Genomic DNA, 5,584 nt, shown 5'->3' with positions numbered 1-5,584 from the left:
ACCCACCTCACATGAGCCAGTGTGCCCAGCCTCAGTATCTGTTTCTGAAGCACCTACTATATGCCAGGGTCTGCTCTAGGAGCTTTGGAAACATCGACAACAAGAATGAACAGACAAAAGTCCCTGCCTCGTGGGGCTTCAGTTCCAGCGTGGAGAGGTGGACAATAAATATTATAAATTAAGCCATTGTGTAGCAGGCTGGCAGGGCCTGACAATTTCCAGTGCGGATTCCTTCGGACCTTTCCCCATGCGTTGCCAGCACACACCTGCATCTAACACACAGGCTGCTCAGCCGTTTGCTCTGCCAGGAGCCGAACGTCGTGGACACTTTTGTGCGACAGTGCCCAGGCCACTGCTCCATCCCTTTCACAGCTAAAGCGGGACTCCACTGTCCTCCAGTTAATTCAGTGACTCCTGTGGGGGTTGCCACATGGATTCTATTTAATATCATAACGCAAACTAGGGCAGCACTGAATATTCTTGTCCTCTTATGTTTGTGCACTTGGGAAGTGCCAGAGAGGGCAGGAGGCAGATCCCACATGCACCGCAACATATTATCTTTCCCCCTTTTTCTTTCCCTCTCCCTGCCTTCTGTCTCCCCCTTTCCCTCTCTTCCTTTCCCCCAAACCCCCATGTACAGCAGCTGCAACTTCCTGGGATCCTTTTCTGCCTGGGACCATGAGTTGGGGGCTGTGTAAGCCCCGCGTCATTTTCCAGCCCTCCTAGATGAGCAGTGGGCTCTGGAGGAGCTGAACAGCCTGAGAGAGGACGTCTAGCACTCAGAAGGAAGAGGAGGAGGAGAAGGAGGATGCCACCTCAAAATGCCCTTAAAAGGGCCAGACCCCCAGACTTGAAACTGGAACAGTCCATCTTTGTCCCGGGATGTGTAACCCCATCTCTGGCGCCTGGGAAAGAACAGGAAAGCCACAGAAGCCAGAGCCCCAGGGACCCACCCTGGAGTCCCATGTATCCAGAGGTGCCAGTCCATCTGGGAAGATGCCCCAGGAGGGGAGTTTCCTCACCACAAACCTCTTGCAAAAATGCCCTAAAAATGTCAGAGCGTACTTTCCTTTCCAAAAGAGTTCGCTGAGAGCCACTGAGCACCTGTGTTTATAAACCTTCCACTGGGATGACTGTGCAGGGTGCCACCCTCTTAAGGTGGCCTCAGGAGAATGTGTTCAAGCCACTGGAGGTCCACTGTATGACCGAAGTCTGACAGACAGCACCACGGCTCTTACACACACGCGGGACCACTGACGCCCACCTAGGGCCACCAATACCCACATAGAGGCCACTGACTCCCACCTGGAGGCCACTGGTGCCCACTTGGGGACCACTGATGCCCACCTGGAGACCTCCCTTGCAGTAGGGCTCCCCCAGGCTGCTGCCTGGCCGCCTCCTTGGAAGGCACTTGGTGTGAGCACCAAGGGACTCTGCCTTCTTCGTGATAAGTAACCCAGGCTCCAGTGGCCTCCAAATGTCTGTCAGGATTCTCCAGGCAAGCCCATGGTCTGCCCACTATGGAAATCGCCACCTTAGGCCGTCTGTGAGACCAAAGTACAGTCTGATAACTCCTCCACTTTTTTTTTGGAGATGGAGCTTCAGTCTTGTTGTCCAGGCTGGAGTGAAGTGGCATGACCTCAGCTCACTGCAACCTCCACCTCCCGGGTTCAGGTGATTCTCCTGCCTCAGCCTCCCAAGTAGCTGAGATTACAGGCATGCACCACCAGGCCTGGCTAATTTTTGTATTTTTAGTAGAGACCGGGTTTCACTGTGTTGGCCAGATTGGTCTCGAACTCCTAATCTCAGCCTCCCAAAGTGCACCGTCCCAAAGAGCGCCTGCCTCAGCCTCTCAAAGTGCTGGGATTACAGGCTTGAGTCACCGCTCCCAGTCTCCTCCACTAACATGTGTTGTTCATTCATTCACTCACTCACTCATTCATTCAGCAATGTCTTGTGTCCCCATTTCAATCGCCCAGCCATGAGCTAAGGTCATGAGGATCTAATGCATGGCGCATCCTTCTAGGCATTTTATAAATATTGACTCATTTAATCCTTATAACCCAGGGGTAAGGATTTTTAATAGCCCCATTCCAGAGATGAGAAAACGAAGGCACAGAGAGGTGGAGCAACTTGCCTGCAGTGCTCAGCAGTTGAGGGGCAGAGCCAGGATTGACAGCACGGAGCCATGTTCCTGACTACCAGGCTCTGCCACCTCTCTCTGAACTACTTATCACCCAGCTTTAAGGACAATGACGAAGACTGTGTGGTGGGTGGGAAAGAGGTCATGATAAGATAAGGGGAAAAAGTAGCAGTGGACATCGTATATATAAACAGGAGACAAAGTAGACACATATTTTTATATAAAAAACGATGACATGCATATATCACCTGGGGCATGTCCTGGCAGGGCGCAGACACAAAGCATAAGACACCAGAGTGATTAGCGTGGAGGAATGGGGTGGGGAGTGACTGACCCCATTGTCTGACAACAAAAATAACTCATTTCCCCATGAATGGGTTTCCTTAAAGTGTCACTTCACAATTCCTTTCGGATTCTCCGGGCTTACTCAGGTGCTTGCCATGGGAGTGAAGGCAGCCCATTATCCGGGGACAGAGGGACAGCATTTCCCGCCTGTCCTGGGCTTTCATGCTCAGAATGCATCACCTGAAAGAAAAACGACATTTCCCTGGGCAGGCTGGAACGTCCGGAGGGTAACCAGACCCGGGTAAAGAAACGCCGTGGCCTCCATGTGACAAAGCGGGTGGGAGCTCAGCAGCTCAGGCCACCTCCTGGTCGGCCCTGTGTAATTCTGCATGGGCATTTCCCAGAGCCTCAGAGGCTCCTGAAGCACTGAGGCTCCCGGGACCCGGGCCACGGGACAACTGACCTTCCACCAATACAGGGACGACTCCACAGCCCACTAAGTTGAACGTATATGAAAATGTTTCCTGATGGGCTGGCAGCTTCAGGACATGAAAGAGATTCAGGCAACAGTCTCTACCAATGAGAAATCAAACAGATATTCTAGCAGATCCAGACTACAAAAGATGCTGCAGCCACCAGCACTATTTACAATGGGTTTGAAGAGTCTGGGGACACTTCTGTCCCAGCTGCTCGTGCACGGTGCAGGAAGGAAGGTTTGAGGGTGGCCTTGCCCTCATGAATGAGCGTCTGCGCAGTCCTCGACACGGTGACCACAGCACAGAGCTTCACAAGGCCCCCCACCGGCCTCACCCTGACCTGTCCTGTGACCGCTCTGTGCCTCAGTTTCCCCATCACACTTACTTCATGGGTTTTGTGATGATAAAATATTTAGAACCACCCAAGCGTGTATTAAATATTCAAATAACTCAACGTAGACTGGAACTTCAAAGGGCAGAGAAGCTGAGCCACCAGCCCAGGTGATTAGTTGTAGCTCTATATCTGCTTGGGCCATTCATTGATTCAGTGTCCCAGCAAGAGTGAGCATCACCGGACCCCCAGTTACTGGGCTGCAGCAGGAGCTCCCCGACAGAGCTCACAGCAGCTAAAACCATCCCAGCACACGTCTTGCCAGTCAGAAATTATCTGTGAAGAATATATGGATTCATTGTGATTTTTCTACTCCAATTTATTTGAAAGCAAACTCTGAACCTTCATCGTCAGTAGAGACCAGCATCACTTGCTCTAATTCAAATGTAACTGTAAAAATAAGTTTGACCAAACAGTATTTTCAAATGCCAACTAAATGACAGGCTGAGACATGGGCACCTGCTCTTGTTTGGGTAAGGGGCAAGCAGCCGGTGTTGAGGAGGGGTCACAGGTGGACCTGGGTTAGAAAACTTGAAAGAGACTGGGCACAGTGGCTCACACCTGTAATTCCAGCACTTTAGCAGGCCGAGGAAGGTAGATAAGCTGAGGTCAGGAGTTCGAGACCAGCCTGGCCAACATGGTGAACTCCCGTCTCTACTAAAAATACAAAAATTAGCTGGGCCTGGTAGTGTGCGCCTGTAATCCCAGTCACTAGAGAGGCTGAGGCAGGAGAATCGCTCGAATCTGGGAGGTAGAGGTTGCGGTGAGCCGAGATCATGCCACTGCATTCCAGCCTGGGCGACAGAGCAAGATTCCATCTCAAAAAAAAAAAAAAAAACTTGAAAGAGAAGAGACTGGGGTGCCCTCGCTACACGATGCTACACCCACACCCCTTGACTCCCCTGCATGCAGAGCTATCCTTGGTCCCTGCGGGCCCCTGTGGCTGCGGGCCGGGCCTCTCACTCCATTGGCTGGGGGACATCCTGTGAGGAACCTGGGTTCTTTACAGTAGTGGGAGAGGGCCTCATCGCACCAGCAGATGCCAGTTGGTTCAGGCCTCTGGTGCTGGGGGCATCTGCTTCTCTTGCACTTTGGATCATCTGGAGTGTGAGGGGACCCAGGCCACTCTTCCCTCCCTGACAGAGGACATCTGCTCCCTCAGCCAAGCTGCCTGCTGGCCCCTGGCCCAGTCAGCTTCACCTTCTGGCAGCAATGTGCCAGGCCCTGGGCCTACGGGCTGGGATTGGGAGAGTAGAAAGCCAGACAAGCATCCGAGCTGTGGCCTGGGATCCCTGAGGGCATGATCCTGGGCTGTACTGCTGCCTTGCTGCAAAGCAAAGAGTGAGGGGGCACCTGAGCTGGGCTGGGGCCTCCTGCAGCTGCTCCCACCTCCCTTCTCAGGAGTTTTCCCTTTCACCCCCTTACCCGGTTCCTTATTTATAGTAGACGTCAGGGGCCCAGAGAGGTCAAGAGACTTGGAGAAGTCACACAGCAGGCAAGAAGACCCAATAGGCTCAACCCCTCACCTCCGGGCTGGGTTCTTTATATTCAACGATCACAGATACAGTGATCTCGACTGTAGTGAGATCACACTGGATCTCCCAACACCAGGTTCCGAAGTACAGTTGGCCACAGAGGGCTGAAAGACACGCTCAGTCTCATGGCCAGGAAGTGGGTGCAGGATTCGAACTCAGGCCCGCTCTCACACCTCTGTCCTCTACTTGTGGGCTCACCCCCATCCATCAGCTTTTTGCTGGCATCCACACCAGGGCATCACAGCCACCCACCCTAGGCTGCTCGGCAGGACGAGGATCCGCGGAGCCCACTGCTCCCCACCTCAGAGCACTCTGCATTCCAGCCGTCCCACCCCCATTTTTCTGGCTTTGAAAAAACGCTGTGGTCTTCAAAAAACCGTTTATCTTCAAAGCTGGGGGAAGAGAAAAGGCTCCAGAGGGGCCGAGCGTGTGTTATGAGCGGCTGGGAGGACATCACTTAAGGTCCTTAAATGACAACTAATTGGAACCCGGGCGGCCACTTTCAAGGGGCCAAGTGGAGCCGCATTGTGAGCTCGGCAGGCGGAGGAGGCCTACGCGGTCGCGGTTAGGGGAGGGCGGGCGGAGTGGCGGCCGGAGCCGCATCCCCTTCCCAGGCCGGGGCGGCCGAGTCTGGCCCCACAGCCCAGCTGAGTGGTGTTTACAACCCCAAGTCCTGCTTCCTGGCTTTGGTTTGAGAAACGGAGAGAACCGCTGGGTCTGGCCCACTGGGTTGGGCTCTCCGGCGGGCCCTGCT

Source organism: Rhinopithecus roxellana, chromosome 15 (assembly GCF_007565055.1).
Source record: "Rhinopithecus roxellana isolate Shanxi Qingling chromosome 15, ASM756505v1, whole genome shotgun sequence".
Taxonomy (NCBI): Eukaryota; Metazoa; Chordata; class Mammalia; order Primates; family Cercopithecidae; genus Rhinopithecus; species Rhinopithecus roxellana.
Note: the sequence above shows the minus strand (reverse complement) of the source record.